This window comes from Crinia signifera, chromosome 1 (assembly GCF_055691185.1).
Source record: "Crinia signifera chromosome 1, ASM5569118v1, whole genome shotgun sequence".
NCBI classification, from domain to species: Eukaryota; Metazoa; Chordata; class Amphibia; order Anura; family Myobatrachidae; genus Crinia; species Crinia signifera.
In genome coordinates this window covers 463,252,131-463,279,438 of record NC_139217.1, presented here as the reverse complement: position 1 = coordinate 463,279,438, position 27,308 = coordinate 463,252,131, and the positions used below count along the sequence as shown (strand labels likewise).

Genomic DNA, 27,308 nt, shown 5'->3' with positions numbered 1-27,308 from the left:
TTTGGGTGGGGTTTTACTTCAAAGTCAGATCTATATTGCAGTGTAAAAATAAAGCAGCCAGTATTTACCCTGCACAGAAACAAAAGAACTCACCCAAATCTAATTCTCTCTGCACAAGTTACATCTGCCCCCCTGCAGTGCACATGGGGCCTTATTCTAGTTCACTCTTTCTGACAAAATGAGAATTAGATTTGGGTGGGGTTTTACTTCAAAGTGAGATCTATATTGCAGTGTAAAAATAAAGCAGCCAGTATTTACCCTGCACAGGCAAGTGCCTGATGCAATGCATTGGGCACGGTGCCTCGCTACGCTCCTAGTGGATGGTAGGGCATGAAATACTGCCTGTCGGCACATGTCGGCTCAAAATACAGTGAAAAACCCCATGTCGACCTTTTGACTGTCGACCTAGACAATGTCGAACTAATGACCTGTCAAACTAACAACCTGTCGAACTAATGACCTGTCGACCTATAACCATGTCGACCTTTTCCTATGTCAACCTAGACCCATGTCGACCTAATGACTGTTGAACATCATGCTGTAGACCAAATTATCCCAACCCCACAGGACGCACCCCGCTGCGTATCCATAACATACAAGTACTGTGACTCCGCAGGCTGTACCCCACTTCCAGTAGAGAGGAGCAGGCTGGGATGGAGGAGGCTGCACACGGGCCTCCTTCTCTCTTAAAACATCCATGCATAACATACTAAAGTTCTGTGACTCTGCAGGCTGAACCTCACTGCATATCCATAATATACAATTACTGTGACTCCGCAGGCCATACTCCACTGTGTTCACATAAGATGTGTATCTCTGCATTGTCACTCCGCAGTCTCATTTGCTGAGTGGCAGCGTTTCATAGATGTTCTATAAACTGCTGTGTGTTTGTGCCGCTGCTCTGTTGCTTAGTAACCAGCCAGCTGGCTGCAGCCTTTGGCCTAAAGCGGACGAAAACAATATTGTGTGTTGTGAGATGATCAAAATTGACTGGAAATTATTGGAAATTAATGTTATTGAGGTAAATAATACTGCAGGAACAAAAACAGGGCCAAATTCTGTGACGTTAGCTTGTTTTTGTCATTCTTTGGAGAAAAAAAACAAAAAACAAAATCAAAACCGGATTAAATCTAATAACAAATTCAAAATTGGAAGATGACTTAGAACCAAAAGCAGCAGAGGGTCCGGCGTACCTTTATATATAAGTTAATTTTAGTGTTCCTTTATATAAAATGAGCATAATGCAGCCGGATAAGTGCAAAGAACAATCAGCGGCGACAGATGACGAGCGAGATCTTCCAAGGTCGCATCAGATCTCGTGTAATTGTCTCCCAGACTCAGAGGTCAGCCGCGAAACCACAAAGCTATCACTTCTCGCTCCAGAATAGAACTGAGCGCAGGGATATTTTCGGGTCATGGTTTTTTTATCTTCTTCTTTCTATCATCCAAGTTCCATTAGATTCTGTAGAGCTCTTAGAAACAAAGAAATTGCGCGGCCAGATGTGATCGGCGAATGTCTCCTCCGCGCTCTGTCTCTCCATTGTTAGGGGGAACAGAGCACACAGATAAATGCCCTGGGATTGCTAGCAGCAGACAGCAGATAGGCCTCTGTCTACTAAATGGGATTTCTCGCCTGCTGCCAGTCTCTATCCTAAATCACAGAGAGGCTTTGTGGCATCAGCATGGAGCAGCGAGCCAGAATGCCGTCATCACGCCCGGGAACCAGCCACTTCCAAAGTGCGACTCTCTCTGCGCACTGTCACCGCGGCCTCTCATCAGCCGCGCCCGCCATTCTGTACCATTGATTTTACTATTGATCTTCAATCATTTGCTGTTGTGCCAACTGGATGTCAAAGCAAATCCTGATCCTCTGTAGCCGCTGCTTTTGTTCTAAGTTCTGGAAGAAAAATCCAGATTCTTAATGATCTGGCTCATGGTGAAGTGCAGAAAGATGGCCCCACCACTGAGTCCAGGAGCAGTGTGTGGGGTCCAAATGGGCCACTGAGTACAGGGGGAAAAAACACCTTTTTTTGGAGAAAAAAAAAGTAAAAAACTCATGTCATCAATATTCATGTTGACTATGTATATGTCGACCATAAGCTTGTGTCGACTTTTTGTCAATGTCGACCTTAGGTATCTCGACCATTTCAAGGTGTCGACCATTGTCTAGCCAGTGACCACATACCTCTAATACTTACCCCTCTGGAGTCTGGCATCGATTGGACGCATCGCCATAGTGCTGTGCTGCATGGCACGGAGGCAGCGGGGGGGAGGGGGGGGGGGCTCTGCATAAGCGCCTTCTCCTCTCTTAGGCCATTATTCTGGTTGGTGCGGTAATGTACGCGTGCGGTCGGTTCGCCGATGCTTTGTGTCTGCGCATGTGCAGAGGCGTCTCTGCGCATGTGCGAGCGAGGCGTACGGCCAAATCCCGCATGAAATGTGAACACTCCGAACAGGGGGTGGAGAGGGGCGTGAAGGGCTATTTGGGCTCATTACCATATGCATACGCCCCGCGTTTCATGGGCGTTCCAATGCAAACGCTGGGCATACGTATGGTAATGCAGTCGTGACGCACGTGTAGGGGGCGGACATATGACATCGCCGGATGTCAGCTGCGCGCCCAGATCCCTGCTTTTGCACGGAAAAATGTCCGTGTGGTCTGAGGTTGCGGGAGCTGGTGGACCACTCGGTCCTGCATTCGATGGTCTGCGACCATCGAATGATGGGGGAGGTTCCCTCAGATGGAGGAGGCGTATTCCATGAAAAATACACGGGCGGTCCGTTCGGCCAGCTTCTTACCGCGTACGGACGGAGTTGGCGATCCGTATGGAAGGCGGGGTTTCGCACGCACGGTCCTGGCCGCATATTCGGATCCGGCCGCACCGATCAGAATAAGGCCCTTACAGTGCAGCTTTGCACAATAGGACAGAGGCCGCTGTGCAGTTACCGCGTACTTGGGCTGAGTACACACAATAGCCAATCGCTGAATCGGATAAAGCAAGAGCTGTCCCTTGTGTAAATAATCGCATATATTAGAGCATAACAGGGTTGCTTACCCTTCCGGAATGAGGGTCCCAAAAACCCCATGCTCCCCCACTGATCGCGGCTCCACCCAAACACCCCCCCCCCCCCAACCCTGATGCACCATTTCAATAACCTGATTTGCTTATCTCCGATGAGGGGGTGGAGATCGGCAAATCAGGTCATTTCTAGCATGGGGGCGGGGCTTAATGACATCACGTTCAAGCCCTCGCGAAGGGGGGCGTTAGAGGCCTGCGGATGTTAGAACATTCCGCCCCCTGTCTGAAGAGAATTGTGGACAAGTTTGAAAACATCTATTTTATTTTTATGAAGAAAGAATAAAAAAACAAAGACGAAACATAAAAAGTGCCTGTATTACATCCTGCAGTGCCGGCTGTAGTACGTCCTGCAGTGCCTGTATTATGTGCTGCAGTGCCGGCTGTATTATGTCCTGCAGTGCCGGCTGTATTATGTCCTGCAGTGCCTGTATTACATCCTGCAGTGCCTGTATTATGTCCTGCAGTGCCTGTATTACGCCCTGCGGCGCCTGTATTACGCCCTGCGGTGCCTGTATTACGCCCTGCGGTGCCTGTATTACGCCCTGCGGTGCCTGTATTACGCCCTGCGGTGCCTGTATTACGCCCTGTGGTGCCTGTATTACGCCCTGCGGTGCCAGCTTTATTATGTCCTGCGGTGCCTGTATTACGCCCTGCGATGCCTGTATTACGCCCTGCGATGCCTGTATTACGCCCTGCTGTGCCTGTATTACGCCCTGCGGTGCCTGTATTACGTCCTGCGGTGCCTGTATTACGCCATGCGGTGCCTGTATTACATCCTGCGGTGCCTGTATTACGTCCTGCGGTGCCTGTATTACATCCTGCGGTGCCTGTATTACGTCCTGCGGTGCCTGTATTACATCCTGCGGTGCCTGTATTACGTCCTGCGGTGCCTGTATTACGCCCTGCAGTGCCTGTATTACGTCCTGCAGTGCCGGCTGTATTATGTCCTGCAGTGCCTGTATTACGTCCTGCAGTGCCTGTATTACGTCCTGCAGTGCCTGTATTACGTCCTGCAGTGCCTGTATTACGTCCTGCAGTGCCTGTATTACGCCCTGCAGTGCCTGTATTACGTGCTGCAGTGCCTGTATTGCGTGCTGCAGTGCCTGTATTACATCCTGCGGTACTGACCACGGCGTAACTTGGACCCTCACATCTTTCATGGCTGCTAACAGTGTTTGGGAAATGACTGCGGAGGAATTGCTGGGCGATTACTGTGCAGACAGAAACGCTCCCCACACCCTCTGACTTGGGAAAATATATTTGGAAGAATCCTAAAAACAAGGGAGTGACTATATACATAAGTGAGCTCCATGAGGCCCGGTCCAAACAAATCCGGGTCATCTTACTGCTATGTTGACTTGGTTTCCAAATTCGACCCTTGTCTTCCGTGTCTGTCTTCTAGTTCCAGTTGCAAATTCTTTTACCTTGTACCCAAAGGGGCATCGATGTTGCCTGTCTAGAAGACATAGCTGCCTCCCTGGTTCTGGACTATACAGGAGCGCAGGACCCACAAGGCCACAGAATACACATACAGATGTAGTGCCGCTCTTCCAGCGCCGGGGCTCGCCATACCACCCCCACTGGCGCACGCGCATACTAGTTTCCCGACGGCAGGGAGGTGGGGAGGTGGGGGAACACGGCCTTGACCAGCAGCGGGGACCCGGGGGGAGCCTCGTTGTAAGGGGACGCACGCGCGTCTCGAGCGCGTGCATCCCCTCCCGGTGGCTGGCGGGGGCTGGCGCGTGGCAAATGCACCACCAGCCCCTGCAAAGATGAAAGATGCTACAAGTGTATACACACGGAATAAAAAAAAAATCGGGTCCCCCTCCTGGCCGAGAAGGAGGACAAGTCTCCCAAATCACCACCGAAGCCCCCGCTCCCCCTTCCCCGCTGTATAAAATCTGGAATCGTATATATTTGCATCATTTTAGCCACTCCCCAATCCAAGAACCCGTGAATTAATGCGGCTGACTGTCATGGGGGCTGGCTTGGTGACGTCAGCCTCATCCCGCCCCCGACGCGTAGCCTCGTCAGCCCCCCTTTCTCCCGAAGAGGAGTGATAAAAAGTAGGCAGGTGTGCTCCCGAGTCTCCCCTTCATTGTCACATGCATACTCACCCACCCAATGCTGCGAGGCTGATGTCACAAAGCCCCGCCCCCAATCTGCAAAAACTCCACGATTCGCGATTCTGCATGGAAGGAGCTGGGCTAAAATGTGGTTCGCTTAATTTTAGTCCCGCCCCCTCCCCGCGGACCCACAAATCATGGAGTTTGTTTGGATTGGGGGCAGGGCCTTGTGACATCACAAACGAGATTTTCCCGGTTTCTTGGTGTCTATGACAACCTAGGTCGACATAGACACCATATTAGTGTACCGCGCCCCCTGGCATGGCGCGCTGCACTCGGCACACTATTATATTCTCCCTCTATGCCCACTGAATAGATGCCATGCACATGTGCACCGCATCTAAACAGTCCAGGGGGTGAGCATGGGGGCAGCGCAGCTGCTCAGGAAGCGCTGCTTTTTTTGTAGCAAATGGGCAAAACCATGGGCACTGCAGGTGGGATGCGGTCATTTGGTCTACTGCATTATGGTAGAAAGTCATTAGGTCGAATCCATTAGGTCGACATGCTAAAAGGTCGACATGACTCTAGGTCGACATGGGAAAAGGTCGACATGATTCTAGTTCGAAAGGTCATTAGTTCGACAGGTCATTAGTTCGACAAGGTCATTAGTTCGACATTGTCTATGTCGACATTCACAAGGTCGACATGGAGTTTTTCACTGTTTTTTGAGCCAACATGTGCCGACAGGCGGTATTTCATGCCCTACCATCCACTAGGGCATGGTGGGAGAATAAAATAGTGTGCCGAGCGTAGCGAGGCACCGTGCCCGACGCATTGCGAGCGCAGCGAGCGATGCGAGGGGATGCAGTGCACTTTAAACTGTGTCCATGTCGACTGTGTTGACATTCAGGTAAAAAAACAGTGAAAAACCCCATGTCGACCTTGTGAATGTCGACATAGACAATGTCGAACTAATGACCTTGTCGAACTAATGACCTGTCGAACTAATGACCTTTCGACCTAGAATCATGTCGACCTTTTCCCATGTCGACCTAGAATCATGTCGACCTTTTAGCATGTCGACCTAATGGATTCGACCTAATGACTTTCTACCATAATGCAGTAGACCAAATGATCCCAACCCCTGCAGGTGGGGTAGATGTAACATGTGCAGAGAGATTAGATTTGGGTGAGTTATTTTGTTGCTGTGCAGGGTAAATACTGGCTGCTTTATTTATACTGAAATTTAGATTTCAGTGTCAACACACCCCACCCAAATCTAACTCTCTCTCTCTGCACACGTTACATCTGCCCCCCCTGCAGCGCATCATGGTTTTGTCCATTTTCCATAAAAAAAAAACAGCTTTGCGATCAGGTCTGAATTAAGCTTCTAAATCCTTCATAATTCATTGTATATATTTGTAATCAGAGAAACAAGTGGTTAATAATGAAATAGTCCTTGTCCTGAAGTATAGCCAATAAGCCACTATATAAACAGGTGATATAAAATGGTCCAAATATACAGTATCACTCAGAAACGTTCTAAATAGATTTACACACCAGTGCTCCATACTGTATTGTCTGTCTTGGAACAATAAAGTTATATATGATGTCTCATTAAGCCAGAAAAACCCCCCATAACGCGTTTCACCACAACATACTGATTTCATCAGAAACAACCCTACAGTATATACTGTGGCTCATAGAGTCTGGACTGTAATAATTGTGTCGACCTTCCCTGTGGACTTTAGCCACGTCGACCTATTTTAGGTGTCGACCTAAGCCCTGTCCACCTTCTGTAGTTGACCCAATGCATGTCGACTTGAGTTGGGTATCCCATACCCCTATTACACAGTGAGGGATATTCATAGATCGGCATTAGCCAAGACCATTATAAGTCACATATACATACTACGCTGTATTCATCATAATAATAAATGGCTTACCAAGATTTATATCCACATAACAACAAAGTTCTGGTCTTTGGTGGTAAAATATTTGTGCAACTCCAAAAACACCCGAAGATGGATAAATCTACAATATAAACAGAATACACATATTGTTAGCAATGTGCAGATTGTTCTGATATTAAAACCAGTTAAAGTTTTTTTTTGTCAGAATCCCTGGTGGGCCCCTTGCTTTAGAGCTCTGCCCACTACCATTGGGGTCACGGCCCACGTAGGGAACCCCCATCGGCCATACCACAGGGCTCATGAGCTGCTGTGCACCTGTATCGCTGAGGAAGGTGGAGGAACTCAGGAAAGTCCTGTCCTCAGCATTGCCTGCTGAGCTGTGCTCCGATTGGCTGAGTGCCCTCGGAGACTTGCTATGTTGCCGTAGCAGCGGGGTGGGGTGGGGCACTCCCCTGCATCTGAGTTACTGGTGCGTATAGTATCTGCTGAAAATGTCCCTCCAAAAATCGATGCCACCTTGGAGGAGACAGATGCTACAGACGGCTCTTCGGGTAGGGGGAGGAGCTTAAATAATGCAATTTGCAGCACCTTGGCCCCGCCCGCTCCAAGCAGTGCCAGTGGAGGAGGGGGCTGCAAGGGTAGCCAGCTAAACGAAGGAGGCTTGCCCACCCTTCTGAGGGTAGCAGGAGGGAGACATGATTTTTGAGAGCCTCCCAGGAGGGTAGGCAACCCTGTATATATTGACCCTGGCAATGAGCATGTAAACCCCATGGCAATGGGCATGTAACTCCCTGGCCTCCGATATCTATCCGACTGTTCCCGTCAACTCTGATATTGGTGGCGGCATCAGTGAGTGCACACTTGCAGGGAGTGACGGAGGGGTGAGCGATGGTCATGCTGAGGGGGTCGTTAACGATGCGCGGGCGTTCAGATTCTCATATCTGAGGGGGTCGTTAACAATGAGCGGGTGCACCCATCATTAACGATATGGAGTGTACACTAGGCAATATTGTGAACCATATCGCCCAATGTGTATGAGGCTTTAGTTATAATAATATTAACTGCAGCCTTGTCACTGCCACCATTGTTGCTGGTCTCTGTTGCTATTGGAGATTACTACAGGGGGCATGAAGATGACTGACACTGCCTCTGAGACATATATGTGATATAGGGGAAGATGTATCAAATCAGGGCAGCTCATAACTGTCCATTTTGAAGCACAGCCTATAACATGGCCGTTAGGAGCTGATTGGTTGGTATTTTATCTCTCTCCAAGATTTGATACACCTCCTTTATGATTTTGTCTGGCTATAATAGAATATTGTTCCAAGTGTTTGTATCCAGGATGCAGCCAGTGGCGACAGGAGAAGATGGCTGGGATACAGTATATTGTAATATCCTAGTGGTGTCAAACTCATGGCCATAGTTATCTCCCCTCCTGCATTCTGCAGGAGACTACCTGACATAGCAGCAATCTCCCTCTCTCCCTCATTAGTCTAACAATCTCCATCATGTCACCTAGTCCACATTACACTGTTACATCATAGTTACCTCCCCTCCTGCATTCTGCAGGAGACTCCCTGAAATAAGAGCAATCTCCCTCTCTCCCTAATTAGTCTAGCAATCTCCCTGATGTCACCTAGCCCACATTACACTGTTACATCATAGTTACCTCCCCTCCTGCATTCTGCAGGAGACTCACTGACATAGCAGCAATCTCCCTCGCTCCCTCATTAGTCTAGCAATCTCCCTCATGTCACCTAGCCCACATTACACTGTTACATCATAGTTACCTCCCCTCCTGCATTCTGCAGGAGACTCCCTGACATAGCAGCAATCTCCCTCTCTTCCTCATTAGTCTAGCAATCTCCCTCATGTCACCTAGCCCACAGTACACTGTTACATCATAGTTACCTCCCCTCCTGCATTCTGCAGGAGACTCCCTGATATAGCAGCAATCTCCCTCTCTCCCTCATTAGTCTAACAATCTCCATCATGTCACCTAGTCCACATTACACTGTTACATCATAGTTATCTCCCCTCCTGCATTCTGCAGGAGACTACCTGACATAGCAGCAATCTCCCTCTCTCCCTCATTAGTCTAACAATCTCCATCATGTCACCTAGTCCACATTACACTGTTACATCATAGTTACCTCCCCTCCTGCATTCTGCAGGAGACTCCCTGAAATAAGAGCAATCTCCCTCTCTCCCTAATTAGTCTAGCAATCTCCCTGATGTCACCTAGCCCACATTACACTGTTACATCATAGTTACCTCCCCTCCTGCATTCTGCAGGAGACTCACTGACATAGCAGCAATCTCCCTCGCTCCCTCATTAGTCTAGCAATCTCCCTCATGTCACCTAGCCCACATTACACTGTTACATCATAGTTACCTCCCCTCCTGCATTCTGCAGGAGACTCCCTGACATAGCAGCAATCTCCCTCTCTTCCTCATTAGTCTAGCAATCTCCCTCATGTCACCTAGCCCACAGTACACTGTTACATCATAGTTACCTCCCCTCCTGCATTCTGCAGGAGACTCCCTGATATAGCAGCAATCTCCCTCTCTCCTTCATTAGTCTAGCAATCTCCCTCATGTCACCTAGCCCACATTACACTGTTACATCATAGTTACCTCCCCTCCTGCATTCTGCAGGAGACTCCCTGATATAGCAGCAATCTCCCCCCTCCCTCATTAGTCTAGCAATCTCCCTCATGTCACCTAGCCCAGATTACACTGTTACATCATAGTTACCTCCCCTTCTGCAGGAGACTCCCTGACATAGCAGCAATCTCCCTCTCTCCCTCATTAGTCTAGCAATCTCCCTCATGTCACCTAGCCCACATTACACTGTTACATTTTGAGGGAAGAAAGGAATGAGAGATAGATACATTTACACTGAATCATCAGCACCATATCCCAGCACTTTACCAAGTATTGTATCTCTTACTAACTGCTTTGGGGCTCATCTACATTTGGATAGAAGTCATTCTAAAAGATTCCTCTCAGATGTAGCAGTGCACACTCACACTTCTAGGTGCCACGTTCACAATCTCTATTCACAATCTCTCCATATATGGAACTAGACACACCCATTGGATGGGGCATGACACGCCCCCTCAATGGGGCGCTTTGCAAAATTCTATTACCAACTATAATCTCCTTGAAACTAGTTTTCAAAATTAGGTAAATATGCTCATGGCCCTCCAGCTGAGCATATGTCCCAGCATGCCCTGCCACAGTTTTAGCAATCCATTATATAAAATCTGTGGCAGGGCATGCTGGGACATTTAGTTCCACAACAGCTGCAGGGCCATGAGTTGGACACCACTGTCCTACATACAGGTGTAAGCAGCACTTCCATGCACTGTACCATATAAAGCAGAACACTGAGAAATACTGGCATTGGCTTGTAGTCAGGGGCACTGACCTGGACAGGTAATAACAAGACAATGTCTGCTTAATTAATTAGTGGAGATGTTAAATATGGAGATATGTTCTGCAGGAGAGACAGCTGTGGTCCTACAGGCACATAATTACAGCCGCTCCCTAATTAGCAGAATAAGATGGTGTTACAGTATGTCTAGGTGGCCTGGCTGTACACATGTCCGGGTGCAGAATGGCAGGTATAGGGAACCGGTACACATGTCTGGGTGCAGAATGGCGGGTATACGGGACCAGTACACATGTCTGAGTGCAGAATGGCGGGTATAGGGAACCGGTACACATGTCCTAGTGCAGAATGGCAGGTATACGGAACCGGTACACATGTCCGACTGCAGAATGACAGGTATAGGGAACCAGTACATACGTCCGTGTGCAGAATGGCGGGTATAGGGAACCGGTACACATGTCTGGGTGCAGAATGGCAGGTATAGGGAACTGGTACACATGTCCGGGTGCAGAATGGCAGGTATAGGGAACCGGTACACATGTCCGGGTGCAGAATGGTGGGTATAGGGAACCGGTACACATGTCCGGGTGCAGGATGGCAGGTATAGGGAACCGGTACACATGTCCGGGTGCAGGATGGCAGGTATAGGGAACCGGTACACACGTCCGAGTGCAGAATGGCGGGTATAGGGAACCGGTACATATGTCCGGGTGCAGAATGGCGGGTATAGGGAACCGGTACACATGTCCGGGTGCAGAATGGCGGGTATAGGGAACCGGTACACACGTCCGAGTGCAGAATGGCAGGTATACGGAACCGGTACACATGTCCGGGTGCAGAATGGCAGGTATAGGGAACCGGTACACATGTCCGGGTGCAGAATGGCGGGTATAGGGAACCGGTACACATGTCCGGGTGCAGAATGGCAGGTATAGGGAACCAGTACACATGTCCGGGTGCAGAATGGCGGATATACGGAACCGGTACACATGTCCGGGTGCAGAATGGCGGATATACGGAACCGGTACACATGTCCGGGTGCAGGATGGCAGGTATAGGGAACCAGTACACATGTCCGGGTGCAGAATGGCGGATATACGGAACCGGTACACATGTCCGGGTGCAGAATGGCAGGTATAGGGAACCGGTACACACGTCTGAGTGCAGAATGGCAGGTATAGGGAACCGGTACACACGTCTGAGTGCAAAATGGCAGGTATAGGGAACCAGTACATACGTCCGGGTGCAGAATGGCAGGTATAGGGAACCGGTACACATGTCCGGGTGCAGAATGGCGGGTATAGGGAACCAGTACACATGTCCGGGTGCAGAATGGCAGGTATAGGGAACCGGTACATACGTCCGGGTGCAGAATGGCAGGTATAGGGAACCGGTACACATGTCCGGGTGCAGAATGGCGGGTATAGGGAACCAGTACACATGTCCGGGTGCAGAATGGCAGGTATAGGGAACCGGTACATACGTCCGGGTGCAGAATGGCAGGTATAGGGAACCGGTACACATGTCCGGGTGCAGAATGGCAGGTATAGGGAACCGATACACATGTCCGGGTGCGGAATGGCAGGTATAGGGAACCGGTACACATGTCCGGGTGCAGAATGGCGGGTATAGGGAACCGGTACACATGTCCGGGTGCAGAATGGCAGGTATAGGGAACCGGTACACACGTCCGAGTGCAGAATGGCGGGTATAGGGAACCGATACATACATCCGGGTGCAGAATGGCGGGTATAGGGAACCAGTACACATGTCCGGGTGCAGAATGGCGGGTATAGGGAACTGTCAGCAGAGCAGCGGCAGGCAGGGGGGACTCCTAACTGAACCCCCCACCGCGGGATAGTCCCAGCCCCAGGCAAAATCGGGACAATTGGGAGGAATGAACGTAGGCTGGACATAACCCTCACACATGTACGTAGAGGTCATGGTCCATTCTATCGTTTCTTTGGCCTGCATTGATCTCACCTTCATGGCCTGATATAGAGCAGCAGAGAGGTGCTTTACCCAGCTTAGGGGTAAATTTACTAATGGTTTGTAAACTGATAAAGAGTGATGTTGCCCATAGCAACCAATCAGATTCTGTCTTTCATTTCTCAATTGCATCCTAGAAAGTGATAGACAGAATCCAGTTGGTTGCTACCGGCAACATCACCTTTTTTTATGTCTTAGAAGCTTTTGGGGCAGATGTATCAAGCTTCAACAAGTGATAAAGTGACCGGGGATAACACAGCAGCCAATTAGTTCCTAACTGGCATTTTTGAACCCCGGCTGTAACACAGCAGTTATGAAACTGCCATGTTACAGGCATGGTTTGAAATGGCAGTTGGGAGCTGATTGGCTGGTTGTTTATCACTCTACACTTTATGAAGCCTGATACATCGGTCCCTCAGTAAATTTCGCCCCGGTGTCGAGTTGGCGCAGTAAAGGAAGGTGTCGCTTATTTTGCACCTGGCCTGGTTATAATGTTACACATAACTTAGATGCTTGTCTAACAGAGTGTAAGTAATACTATACTACTGTACAAGTACAAACTAGGCAAAATGTAAAACTGTAATACATAGAATAACCTACGCAACGCTTTAAGGGCCTATTTATTAAAATAGCCATAAATGTCCCAAAATCTACTGTCCCTTATCGTAGTTAAGGACAGCGAATCATTAAGTGGCCGTCCTGGGGGAAGTGACTTTGGCCGGTCCTGTCCCAGCAGTGCTACAATCTAGGAAGGCTTTAGCTCAGGGTTGCCCGTAGAGCACTTCGGGTAGGGGGGGGGGGTTCTGATGAAGTCATCATGAAGCCCCACCCCCCAGCAGCCAAATCCCGCAGTTTGCCGGTCTCTGAGGAAGGTGCAGTGCTAAATGGCGCGATTAGCATCTTTAGGCCCCTCCCCAAAAAGCCACTAATTGCGGCGGTATCTGGGAGGGTTGCCCACCTTTTTGGAGGGCCGGGAGGGGGACTCAATTATCAGGAGCCTCCCGGCCATTCCGGGAGGGTAGGCAACCCTGCTTTAGCTGTTGGAGTCACACAGGTTTACTTTTTGGATTTTTGCTGTTTTTGCTTGGATCCGTATGGGTCACAATGTCCTGGAAGACCGTCAACATGTTGATACCAAATGTTTGACATGCACCAGATCGACATTGACAAAAGGTTAGACATAACTAAAAGGTCGCAATAGCAATGGTTGACGCATAAAAAGGACGACATGAGTTTTTCACATTTTTTTTCCATTTCATGATTTTCTAGTCTTTCATGCTTTACCTGCCACATTGGCTCCTATTGGGAAGAGTAACGTGTGCCGAGCGCAGCAGAGCCCGAAGTTTGTAGACCAAAGGGAGCCATAGGAGGATAGGGGGTGTGTTCTCCATACATGCTGCACGATCACAAATGGGTGGGTGCATTTGCATGTGCCCGCCCACTGAGCTGTCAATCACCGGTGGCTTCTGGCGTGGATGTACGGGTAATCTGCGGATCTCCAGCTGAACGCCTGCCTCGCCCGCTGATGCTGGGTGTCCGGAACTCCCCTCCACCATCTGCTGCTGAGTGGATCTGAGGAGCCGCGATCCTGGCTGCGGAAGTGACTGCCACTGTGACAGGAAAGCCCTGCTGCTCTGCTGCCTCTGTCCACGGTGAAAATATAAAATCTAGGCCTGTCAGGGGGGGTTTCTTGGTACTCAGAAACCCCCCCTGCGTGCGCCACTGTGCTTTAGATTTGACATCTATTCCCCCTCAATGCCACTAGCTACTAAATACAAATCTCATGTTGCGTGACGTGGAAATGCTGTATCCGGTCTGATGCGCGCCATTCAACCGTTACATGTAAATCTCCCGCAGAATCCGCGTCACTTCTGATTACACGTGTTGAGCTGTTCATTTAATATTGAAACGCGGATAGTCCCTTTGGGTGAACTATTACAGAGAAGACAATAGATCGAAGCGTGGGCCACAGAACTCTTTGGGATAGAACATCATATGAAATAAGGATTTTGTTTCTCACTGAGCATTAGGTGGAAATGCACAATCGGTGTGAGCCAACTGCAAGACGCACATATTCCTCTCGCTGCCAGATAACCCGCGTGCCCTTGGCACCGCTCGTCCTGAATACTGATGAGATGAAAAGTCTGCAGATGGCATTTTTTAGAAAACAGATCTATACACCTTGGACCTTTCCCTGCTGTCACGTCAGACTCTGAGCTCAGCGGCAGAGCCCCTTGGAGGTGTTGATGAAGTCCCCACTGTCACATCCATGTCATGAGCAATTCTCCTGTGTATCCCGCGTGACACTGACCAATGGGAAAGTGTCTGCGCGGACGGCAGCTCTGCTCAGTAATTACAGACAGAGACAGGCAGGACGCGTTAGGAGGGGATTTCTCGTCAGACAATACACAGAGGCTGCAGGCCTAGAGCTGATTCTGGAAAACAATGCAGGCGAATCCTAGATTGGGCAATGACCTTTAAACGTTTACTTCTACGTGTTGGTTAAATACGTCCTATATAGAGTTCAATAGTACCGTTTTACATCTCCTCTAAAACCTGGGTTATTATCGCCAACCCTGGTCAAGGGGGGTTATTATGCAAATCATCCAATCGCAGCTGGGGGATCCCGGCGTGCAAGGGGGGGCGGGCGGTGGGTAGAGTCTATGGACTCCAATCAACCAGAATAAGGTCCAAGGTGCGGTGTGAAAGCACCAAACCTATACCCCTTTCACATCACACAAATAACCCGGGTCCAACCCAGGTCACTGTGTGATGTGAAAGGGCCTTTTGAAAAATCCTGGATCCAGCAACCTGGCAATCCACCCACTGAGCTGTCAATCACCGGTGGCTTCCGGCGTGGATGGACGGGTGGTCTGCAGATCAACCGGACACACAGCACTATGCAAGCACTAATATATTTTTAGATATATTGGACATCGGCTGTGTTGCTCAGCTGACACAATATATCTGTGAAATACACCCTGGCCAATGGAGCATATCGGCCATTTAATCAACCAGTGTGTATGCACCATTAGTCTGCATTCTCAAGTTGATTGCAGCTAACATATATATTAAAGGTGTGTACACACCATACTTACCTACCCGAGTCCCCCTCCTGGCCCTCCAGAACGATAGACAAGCCTCCAAGCATTTAGTGGAACCCCTGCAACAGCCCCAGCACACCCTCCCTCTGCCGGTTAAATATCGGCATTCGTGGCTCTTTGGTGAGGGGGTGGGGCTAAAATGCCGCAAATCACGTTATTTATTTAGAACCACCCCCTCCCCGAAGAGCCGCAAATCACAGCATTTGAAGGAAAGGGGGTGGGGCTTAATTATGACAAGCCCCACCCGGGGCACTGTAAGATGTGAAAGGGCCTTTTGAAAAATCCTGGTTCCAGCAACCCTGTAATCTGACCCGGGTTTAAAGTGGGGTTAAGGCCCATACACACGGAGTGGGACTATTTTCTAAGCAATCTGACTAGTAAGCCCGGATCGCTCCGTGTGTACAGGGTATAGCGATGCGCAGACCGACGCTTCGCCATTGCCCGCAGGGATAGACAGTTAGCAATTAGCATAGGCAAAATGCTGATCCGCACGGATTGCTCAGAACACACCATGGGTGCGTGGCGGGTGTGCAGCGATGTGTGCTGAGCGATCCGTGCAAAGAACATCGCTTAGCTCCCTGCACCCATCGCCCCCGTACTGGGCTTTAATCCAGGATCGGACCCAGGTTGCTGGGCAGTGTGAATGGGTATGGGGAGCGTTACCCCGCAAATGGTGGGTTGCACCCGTGTCCAAATCTCAGGTGCGACCCAGCATTTGTGATGTGAAAGGGGTACTAATAACACTAAACACTAAATTGCAGTGTAAAAATAAAGCAGCCAGTATTTACCCTGTATGGAAACAAAATAACTCACACAAATCTAACTCTCTCTGCACATGTTACATCTGCCCCACCTGCAGTGCACATGGTTTTGCCCATGTTGAGAACAGATTTGTACTGCGATCAGATCTGAATAAGGGCCTTAATGTAAAAGTATCAAACCGGAGTATGACCCGGCTTTGCTATGTGAACGCGGTATATGTGTTTTTAATTCTCGTTTGCAAAAAAAAAAAAAAATTATCAGTGAACATAAAACGGAAGATTTACTTAAGTTTCTATAACCGGCAACTGGAGGTGTTGCCCATAGCAACCAATCAGTGTCAGTATGATAGCTAGAATAATATGATATATCTTCTTTTTTAGATGCTTTAGTAAATGGGGTGTGGTATAGAAGATCCACAGTTATTAGACAGACAGTAGGGATGAATATCGGAAGCCCACCATCAAATGATAGCTGGGCATCCGCCATCGAATATTTTGATGCAATGGTAACTGACCATCGCATCAAAAGAATTGATAGGAAAAAAAAAATTGGGATGATTAGCGTATAAGCAAAAAAAAACATTTTTAAATCCCCTGTAAAAATCTTGTGTTGGCCATTGTTTGCCATGTCAACCTTTGTACCCGTATACCTTTTGACCTGTCTGCCTTTTGATCTTTTGACCCTGTCAATCATATGATGTCGACCTAATAACTGTCTCTCTAGACACTGTCTTTCCATAGTCGGGAATCCATTAAAATCTACCCCCAGTGTTTCCGGAATAGTAATATCTGATAATAATGGGGCTCTAAAAAGTTGGTCACAAAAGTATTTTGGGGATGCACGTGGCATTTACTGTTTCTGGGCATGTACACCCCTGATTAAATATGGACGCCTCTTGTCCTTGTTACTCCTTACGCTAGCTGGATTGGGGAACTGTCGAAGTACAGTAAGGACAAGCTAATCCAATGCATCCCATGACTCGGACACTACACCCGCATACGGCTCCTTTAGCTCCACCCCTGCCTCCTACGGTGCATCAACCCAAGAGAGGGGAAGTAGCCAGGAAGTAGGCAACTGTTCCTTCTTGTTTTTTTGTTTGTTTTTGATAAGACACATTTTGCAACTGCCTATTTTTCCTCCATATAAGACAACATTTTTGTAGATACTGTGAGAGAATGCAATAAAGATATTCAAACACACCAAAGTGAGACAGAACAAACACAGCCCTTATGGGTGTATGATATATGTGCATGTTGCATCATTGCCAGCCACTTGTTATACAGGAAGTGTGTGCTATATAGGAAGTGTGTGCTCTACAGGAAGTGTATGCTCTACAGGAAGTGTGTGTTATACAGGAACTGTGTGCTATACAGGAAGTGTGTTATACAGAAAGTGGGTTATATACACGTAGTGTGTGCTTTACAGGAAGTGTGTGCTATGCAGGAAGTGTTTTCTGTACAGGAAGTGGGTACTATACAGGAAGTGGGTGCTATACAGGAAGTGGGTTCTTTACAGGAAGTTGGTGCTATAAAGGTAGTGTGAGGTCGGGACGTTCGCGAGGCGAAGCCGCGCGCGCTCCCGAAAAGGGGGCGTGGCCTCAAGAAAAGGGGCGTGGTCTCACGGGGGTGACGCGAACTCCGGCCACGCCCCGTTTTCGACGCTCGTCGGCGCTGAATAGACGCTGTGCGCATGCGCACAGCGTCTATTCTCGGCAAGCTGGGGGGGCTCCCAACTGTCGCCCCCACCGCGGGACAATGGCGGCCCCGGGCGGGACGCGGGAACGTCCCCGAATATCGGGACTTTCCCGCGGAAATTGTGACAGTTGGGAGGTATGGTGTGAGCTTCACAGGGAATGTGTGCTTTACAGGTAGTGTTTGCAATACAGGAAGTATGTGCTATACAGGTAGTGTGTGCTTTACAGGAGGTGTGTGCTATGCAGGAAGTGTGTGCTTTACAGGAAGTGGGTGCTATGCAGGAAGTGTGTGCTTTACAGGAACTGTGTGCTATACAATAAGTGTGTTATACAGAAAGTGGGTTATATACACATAGTGTGGGCTTTACAGGAAGTGTGTGCTATGCAGGGAGGGTTTTCTGTACAGAAATTGTGTGCTTTACAGGAAGTGGGTGCTATACAGGAAGTGGGTGCTATACAGGAAGTGGGTGCTTTACATGAAGTTGGTGCTATAAAGGTAGTGTGAGCTTCACAGGAAATGTGTGCTTTACAGGTGGTGTTTGCAATACAGGAAGTATGTTCTATACAGGAAGTATGTGCTATACAGGTAGTGTGTGCTTTACAGGAGGTGATTAAGTAGTTGCCTGCAGCCTAACTGTGCACAACTACAGGTCCTCTGCAAGCGCAGATTTAAAAAAAATCAGAAAACTACATCACCATTGGTATATTTGAGAGAAAGAGATGGTAAAAACCATGTGTATATCATTTATGTTTTGTGTCATTTTATTTCGCTATACTTTTAACCGACATTAATAAAGGTTATATTTTAATAAACCCTCTTTTTGGTGCACCACACAGTGACATTTCTTTCTGTCCAAAATCATGTATACATCACCATTGGCACTTGGACCATACCCGAGTCAGGCCCATCAAGGGCAACCAAAGGAATGGGGGCATCTATATTTATCTTATTATGTTCTCCAGTTTGCATTTTATTTTTTTGAGACTTTTTTTTATATCCTCTGGAAATTGCCTGAGCATTCAAATCTAAACTCAGAGTTCTACGAGGTCAAGTCAGCCAGTGCCAAATGTCTCACCGGATGAGTCAGTGCGGACAACTGAGAGAGTCAGGATTCTGAATGAAAATATTGCTGCGGTTACGTTACAGGTCCATAAGAGCAGCAAGCATCCTTCTCTGGCTCTTTGCTATAACACAGTACATGGAGAAACCTTCAAAACTTTTCAGTACATACAGTATAGACAGATTGGTTTATTCTGTTCCTGTGCTGTGTTACCTGCATTGCACTCAGCAAAAGGGCTTAAGGCCCATACACACTGGGCGACTTTGAGCTGAAAGTCGCTCAAAACAGCAGGTTTCAGCGGCTTTCATCTCAAAGCCGCCCAGTGTGTATGGCCCGGCGATGACCGGTGAGCGCTGCTGCGCACTCCCGCAACATCGCCGGGAAAGCCGTTCATCTGCTGGTTATACCAGGTCTGTATCCAGGACTAGATGATCCCACCGCTGCCACCAAAGATAATCCCACTGCTGCCACCAAATGTGAGGATACTGGAATGATTTCTTTGCTATGCCAGCCAACAACTTGCCAGTAAGTGAGTCCTATTCATTGCTCTTGGCCTTCCCACTTTTTTAAAGTGAGTTTCCATAAATCACTTTATCAGGTGAAAAAGGCACTTTTTACTATTAGTATGCACAACCCAAAAATGTATAAAATTTGCCAGCAAACACCAGGGGGTTCTCCGTACTCCAAATCAAACTCTTAAACCTCACTAGTGGAACACCTATTGGCTGCAAATAGTTGCCCCGTCCAGGAGTCTTATTACACAACCACATGATACAAGCAATGTCAGACCTAACATGACCCATTCCATTAGGTATAAAGGGGCTGATTCAGGTCAGTTCATCGGGCATGGGCATATATGGGTCATGTTACAGAGTATGCAATGTTAAGCATAATGCAACACAAAGCAATGATAATAGATTTTGAATTAGTAGCTGTGTCAATGTCAAACCTTTTGCATATTCCGACTTATTGCCTGTCGACCAGATACCAGCGTGCCTGGCTGATTTAACAGCCATATTGGTCATTTCAGGATCATACAGACATTAATAAGGTAATTTGCCCGTGATGGCATCAATATCACATCTAGCGTTATTATTGCCCCTAGTATTGATTTGAGCTCTGGGACACAAGGGAACAGGTTTGCCAGAGAAGAGCCTGGCATCATGCAAAGTGAGTGTCATGGATGGATCTGGGTATGGCTTAGATCCAGTGGTGTTAAGTTGTTTTTGTTCCAAATGTCGACTTAGCCATTGTGGACACTGTCAAAGTGTGCCGTGTCCGCTCGCATGGTTCGCTGCGCTCGCCATGTTTCAGCCAGCGCAGCAAATCCACCGCACCATGGTGGATGGTAGGGCATGAAATACCGCTTGTCAGCACATTTCAGCTCCAAAAAAACGTGAAAAACTCATATCGACCTTCTGACTGTGGCAACCTGAGCCCTGTCGACCTTCAGTGGTCAACACAATGCATGTCGACCGAACTAGGGTTGACTTAGTGACCGTATCCCATTCTTAGGCACAGGTGGGTGGTGTGGGTACGTGAGTGTGGAATCCAGATGATAGGTCGACAGTCTATAGAACAACAGCAAAAGGTCAACATTGACAAAAGATGACAATGGACACAAAAAGGTTAACATTAGTTTTTTTTTTCAAAATTTTTGGGGACTTTTTTTCATTATTATTATTTTTTGTTTACATGTTTTATTAAAACACCATGAATCACAATTTACTGTACATTCAAATGACAGGTAGGGTGATGGTAACAGAATTTGGCATGGGCAATGTGAAATCGACATCATTGTTCAGCATTATCGATTCAGATATACGTTGCTGCAGGAAATAAATACATTGTATAAGCATGAGTTGTGTCTATGGGCAGTATTCAATGTGAAAAATTCTCCGTGCATGGCGACAGGTTTTTTCTCTCGTCATGCACTCGCCCTGTTCCGGAGGGCTCGCTGCCACTCCTGCTCCCACTATTCAATGTGGTTAAGACTCGCCGCCACTCGCGGCGGGTCTTAACCCCTGCAGCGGACGAGCGTCCACGGCAGGGAGTTGGCAGGGAGCCAGGGGACGGTGGCAGCCAGGGAGATTAAAGTCTCCCTGGCTGCCCCAGAACATATGTTGAGGGGAGGTGGGCTCCCCGGGACCCAGGCAGCACAAGCTGCCCCCCCCTATAGCCAGCAGGGGACCCAGTATTTACTGCACCCGATCGTGCATATGTAATGATCGGGTGCAGTGAATATATGAATATCTAATGAGCGGCTCGAGAGCTCCGGCCCCCTGCTGGCTGCTCTGTGTAAAAAAAAAAAAAAAATTATTTTTTTTAAAGTTAAATATATATTAATGTGCTATAAGCACATGAATAAAAATAACATGCCCCTTCACAGAAAAAAAAATCCTGATTTTTTGACACCAAAATTAAAAAAAAAACCTTTTAGTTTAAAAGTTCAAATTCCAGTTCTCCATGAAAAGATGGAGAATTGCTACACGGAGAGAGACGGCGAAAATCACTTAAAAAAACGGGGAAAATATCACATTGAATAGGGTGGTTCACTTTTGGAGAGCAAAATGCTCCTTACAACGTGAAAACAGCACAAACTCGCCATAAAACACGGCGAATTTTTCTCATTGAATACTGGCCTATGTCTTCTCTTCGCCTATGGTATGCAACCTATCCACAGACCATTATGGCCCAGGGCTGTCACAAGGTACGGATTATATTAGAACACACTGTACTAAACATCCAATAGTATTGGGGGATCCTCTGAGATAATTCTCAACAGATACCATTGTGTTTCCTTGAGGGAATTATAGATTTGGCACTTTTTTCATTATTTAACATCCACGTGGACTTGGATGTTAAAGCGAGTCATTCACGGGTACATGCAACACTATTTGAGGGTCCATCTGCTCAGGTGTCGACATTGACACCAAAAACCATGAAAAACTCATCAAACTTTTCATGTCGACCATTTTCACATAACCTTTTTGCTTGCGTCTAGTCAGTGTCGAACGTGTGCATGTCGATCTATTGACTATCAACCTGGCCTCTGTGGGTTAAATTTACTAAAGCTTCTAAAAATGAAAAGAGGTGATGTTGCCGATAGCAACCAATCAGATTCTATAATTTCTCTATGGCATCTGTGGCAGTCCAGCCTGGATGCCACCCCGGGTGTTTGCAGAACAGGGCACAGTTGTTCAGTTTCCCCAGGCCAAAACTACCTGGGTTTAGGACTGAGGGATAGATTTATTACGCTCGGTGAAGTGATACTGTCTGGTTTTTTTCACCGGCCAATCAGCTCCTACCTGTCATTTCTCAAACTAAGCCTGTAACTTCACAGATAGGAGCTGATTGGCCGGTGATAAAAACCAGACACTTTGTCACTTCACCGAGCTTAATAAAGCTGTCCCAGGTCCATTCTCAGGGCTGCGTTCGTTCAGACGAGGCCGATGTTTGTTGTCTGCGCACTTTGTCAAGAGTCTTGTCTGGTGGAATCCTAGAAAATTATGGACAGAATCTGGTTTCTACAGGCAACATCGTCTTTTTTTTATGTTTAGAAGCTTTAGTAAATTGACCTGTGTAATAATCCACATTCAAAGAGGATGTTATATCATACTTGCCTACCTTACCAGATGGGCAAGGAGGCTCCTGAAATTCAGGTGACCCTCCCGGCCCCCCAGATGGTGGGCAAGTCTCTTGCATGCTCCCTGGGGCCCCTGTATTCCCGCTGAGGCAAATGCCAGGATTAACGGCTCTTCGACACAAAAATGATGCAAGTCATTTTGTATTATTTGGATGGAAGGGATAGACAGCAACTAGGTCGACATGCATTCAGGTCGACTTGACTGAAGGTTGACATGGGTTAGGTTGACAGGGTCATTTGGTCGACAATCATCAGGTCAACATGGGGAAGGTCAAGTCAAAAGGTCAACATGGAGTTTTCCACATTTTTTTTGTCTCGAATGGTGCAAACAATAGTAGATAAATATGCTGTATATAATGTAGGTGTCTGTAATAACCACACTGCCTGCAACATCAGATCACGTTACTAAATCAGGGCTGTAAAAATCTGCATTTTCCCCCTGTTGTTGTGTGATATAATAAGGAACCGCAATCCCTAATGGCCGCATTGTATCTCAGCACCATCAGGGGCTCCACACTCCCCTGCTCTGTTTTACATTAGAGGTATTTTAACAAGGAGATTTGGTATCAGGTAGATGGGTGTGTTCTGTCATAGTGACCGGCTGGGAAATAACACTGGCTGCGGTTTGTACGGCATGACACCATTATCTGCAGAGACTGCTACTCACCCACACTTATCATACTCACACAGACGCGCTGTGAGCACCTCCCTGCAGAGGCTGGGGCGCATATAGGAAGCAGTGCTGAGCACATTTCCCTGTGCCCGCTACGGGTCATTGCGTCAACCCAATTTAGGTCAACATGCATTGGGTCGACCACTGAAGGTTGACAGGCTAAGGTCGACACCCTCAAAATGTTGACATGGGTCTAGGTCGACAGGGTCATTAGAGCGACACAAGCATTAGGTCGACATGGGTGAAGGTCGACAGTCAAAAGATCGACATGGGTTCTTCACATTTTTTTTAAGCCGACACGTGCCGACAGGTGGTATTTCATGCCCTACCTTCCACTAGGGTGTGGAGGAAAGAGCATAGGGAGGCACTGTGCCCGAAGCATGGCGATACATGCGAGGGGATGCGGTGCTTCAATACGGTGCCCATGTCGACTGTGTCGACATTCGGGCCAAAAAGTATGAAAACACATGTCGACATTTTGACTGTCGACCTTCCCCGTGTCGACCTAATGCTTGTGTCAACCTAATGACCCTGTCAACCTAGACCCATGTCGGCCTTCTGAGGACGTCGACCTTCAGTGGTCAACCTAATGTATGTCGACCGATCCAATTAACGCATTTTCTCCCGCTATTTCTCCTCACGCATGTGCAATGTGTGCCACATCCTGTAATCCACAGAAATGTCATGTGTGCGTGTGTATGCGTGTCAGTGTCATGACTGGAGACGGACGTGTCATCGCCAGTTGTACCCCTTTGATGCATCAAAAGAAAATGCCAACACTGCCAACCTCTGTGACAAGTCAGCAAATGTTCCGCTCCCCACGGAAAATCCTCCTCAGTTATAAACTTGTTAACAACATGATTAAAATTTCAATAAGTTTCTCTGCAGCTATTGGAACGAGGAGCATAAACAACACCGCACCGCTGAGACCGGAATATAATCCCATATATAAAGGGCCGTGACGGGCGTCAATTATTTATGGGGAAGTATTCCTGCGCCTGTGTTTGGACCATCTTATCTCTCCCTCCTAGTGTTTGTCTTTGGCTGGAATGGCAAATATTCCAAATGATCTGTTCATGCTAACGCTTCCCCCTGCAATGCTACGTCTAGCTTTGGAGTAACAGTAACCCTTCATTTGGGGGAATTTACTAGGATGGGGTTGTTGCTATAAGCAACCAATCCGAAATGTTAAGGAACCATCTACTGAAGTTCACCTGGACATGGTGGATGGGCCCACATATTTGCACAAATGTGTCCTAAAAACTTAAATTACACTCCATGTTAATTGTAAGACTTTTTTAAATTATTTTTACTTTCAGTGTTCTTAGCACCTAGAGCAGGGGTGTCCAAACTTTTTTGGGATGAGGGAAAGATTTGGTGAGGTGAAAATGTGTGGGGGCCGACCATTCAGCCTGACATTCTTTGAATCATTAATCACATCAGAATGGTCCCCCACTCTGCCCCCTTCACATTATATTCTCCTACCTGACCATCCTTTTCTGTATGTCCCCAGCCTGCCCCTCCTTAACTGTATGCCCCCCCATTCACTGTATGTTCCTCACTCTGCTCCCATTCACTCTGTCCCGTAGCTTGCCCCCCCCCCTAACTCTGAATGTCCAGGGGTTGGACGCACACTCATCCCGAAACACATCTCACTGTCGCGGCCGGCGCCTCCTCACTGCTGCAGACAGCAAGGTAAAGGAACGCTCGCCGGGGCCCCACCTTTTGTGTCCTGTGCTGTGCATCCTGAATCTCATGCTCCGCCCACTTCTGGCTGAAGGCTGCGGGCCACTTGAATTGATGGCACGGGCCGCAATTAGCCCCCGGGCCGGACTTTGGACATGCCTGCCCTAGTGTGCATCAGGATCAGTATTGTTTTTTCCTGTATGGTACTAGAAGCAAGTAAAGGAAATGACTTTTCTCTACTGTATCTGCAAACAGCTAACAGTTCTGCTGTCACAATACTATTGGAGAGTGAAGGAAATCATGCGGCTGGTTTTCCCATATCGTCAGCCTTACCTATCAGTATGTGTACTGTACCAGTCTGCCGCACCAAACCGCCTTCATGAGATTTACCCATAGTCCATTACTTATGGGCCACTGCTAAGGTCTTGCCAGTCAGACCCCGGTTATCACGCATATCATTAGCAAAAATCATCTAATGTGTACCCAGCTTATTGCACATTCCTCTATGGCACCACTAAACTCAATGGGTCAGATAAAACATTTTCATGCCAGCAGCCACTAGAGGGTGCCCAATGGAGCTATTCAAAAGCAGCTTCGTTTTTTTATATATATATTTTCCTAATTCTGGGTACAGCCAAAGTTTTCATATCCAATATTTTATGCTTAGTCATGGACTTTTTAATATTTTTAAAATGTATATGTCATAATAATAAATGCACATTTTTCTTTTTTTCACTAATTTTATTGCAATACAGTTATTATTTGTCATCATTTACATAGCGCATCCATTTCTACATTTATTCCTGTGTAAAGGGAGTGACACCCCTTTTTTATTGTTGCAGCTTGACAAAGCCACTCATTTACAGGTGCCCCACACAGGTACGCAGGCACCTGTCTCCTCGGCAGAGACACAACCTGACATAACCTCTGAGGATTTCTCCAGTGAGCAGGGGGTGAAACGCGTAAAGTCTTTCTCATCCACCTCTGGATAACCACTGTATGTGCACAGACAGAACAACAGTGGTGACCACGACCTGTACCTATTACCCACTAGCAGAGATTTTCCTTATGTGTGGTGGAACACCGAGTGGGCGTACCTACAGCCGCGCTCTCTTTCCATGTTAGATTAATGTTAACGTGTCTGCGTAATTTGTGGCAGGAACAGGAACAGTCCTTGCCGGGGCTGCGGTGTGACAATACCCTCTAGTCGCCTACACACTCCTTCCTCATTGGAAGTTCCGATTCTGATCCATCCCAGCATCCCCTGCGGCCGTCCCAGTCACTCTGTGTATGTACAAACGGACTACGGGGTCATAACCTCAAAAGTCCAGTGACGGGCGCTGATCGCAAGAGACAGACTCTGCGGTACTAATCACACATGTTAGTACATACGCAGTTAGTATCAATGCAATGTCACTACAAGGTGTGGCAGGAGAGTGTTAGTGCATCCTGCCCAACATCGTTATATTATTAAGAGGCCCTTAGTATCAGGACGCTGGATCCACATGTCTGAGGCACAAATCCTTGTTTTATTGGGAAACTTCTCTTTAAAACAGAAATAATTGCTGTTGAAAACAAACACAAACAGCCTGGTAGTAAAACGCGGCTTACATTAACGTCTGCTGCAATATAACACTGTATAATGCCACGCGTGTCCTGCGCGACCGTGCCCGGGCGATGATGCTCCGCCATTATCTGTTGCTCAAACTGTTCTACTTTTTGGATTAATGCAGAAATGAAATCTAAAAATATAGTAGCAATAAAACAGCAAACTACGGTGTAACACCTACAGTATATCGGCTGCGGCCAGGGTTGCCTGGCAACGAGTCGGAGGTGGCAGTCACACAGCTTACAGCAGGAATGTTGTGAGCTCTCAAACTCAGGCAGACAGGGAAAAGTCAGTGTGGCCTAGTTATACAGGTCCGTCCAGCCCAGTCTGCCATACGTTATAAGGGCCTGATTCAGGTTGGCTCGCTAGGCAGCGTATATTCACTGCCCAGAGAGCACCTTAACTCCGCCTCCTGCCTTCAGGAATAAAAGTCTGTGCAAAGCCCATACACATGCACAGACCCGCAACATCGGTCAGCGAGCCTGAATCACCCCTAATGGCATTGTTGTTAGTATAGTATGGCCTCATTGGTTAAATTATGGGGGGAACGGGGGTATAAAGGGTCTAAAGTCAAAAGGTCAATGGTGTTCAATTCGAGACAAAATGGTCGACATGCATGTCGGCAT

General features: G+C 47.8%; 1 protein-coding gene across 2 annotated transcripts in view; it reads right to left on the bottom strand.

Moving 5' to 3' along the window:
- The window catches only part of ZBTB7C (zinc finger and BTB domain containing 7C), a 139,876-nt gene that overhangs the window by 80,568 nt on the left and 32,000 nt on the right, over positions 1-27,308 (bottom strand). Inside the window, exon 2 of one of the 2 annotated variants that reach the window (XM_083155304.1) lies at positions 7,093-7,180. The exons of the other annotated variant lie outside the window; for it this stretch is intronic. The gene's annotated coding sequence lies outside the window, so the exon portion shown is untranslated. The remainder of the gene's footprint in view (positions 1-7,092; positions 7,181-27,308) is intronic. 2 annotated transcript variants of the gene reach the window in all.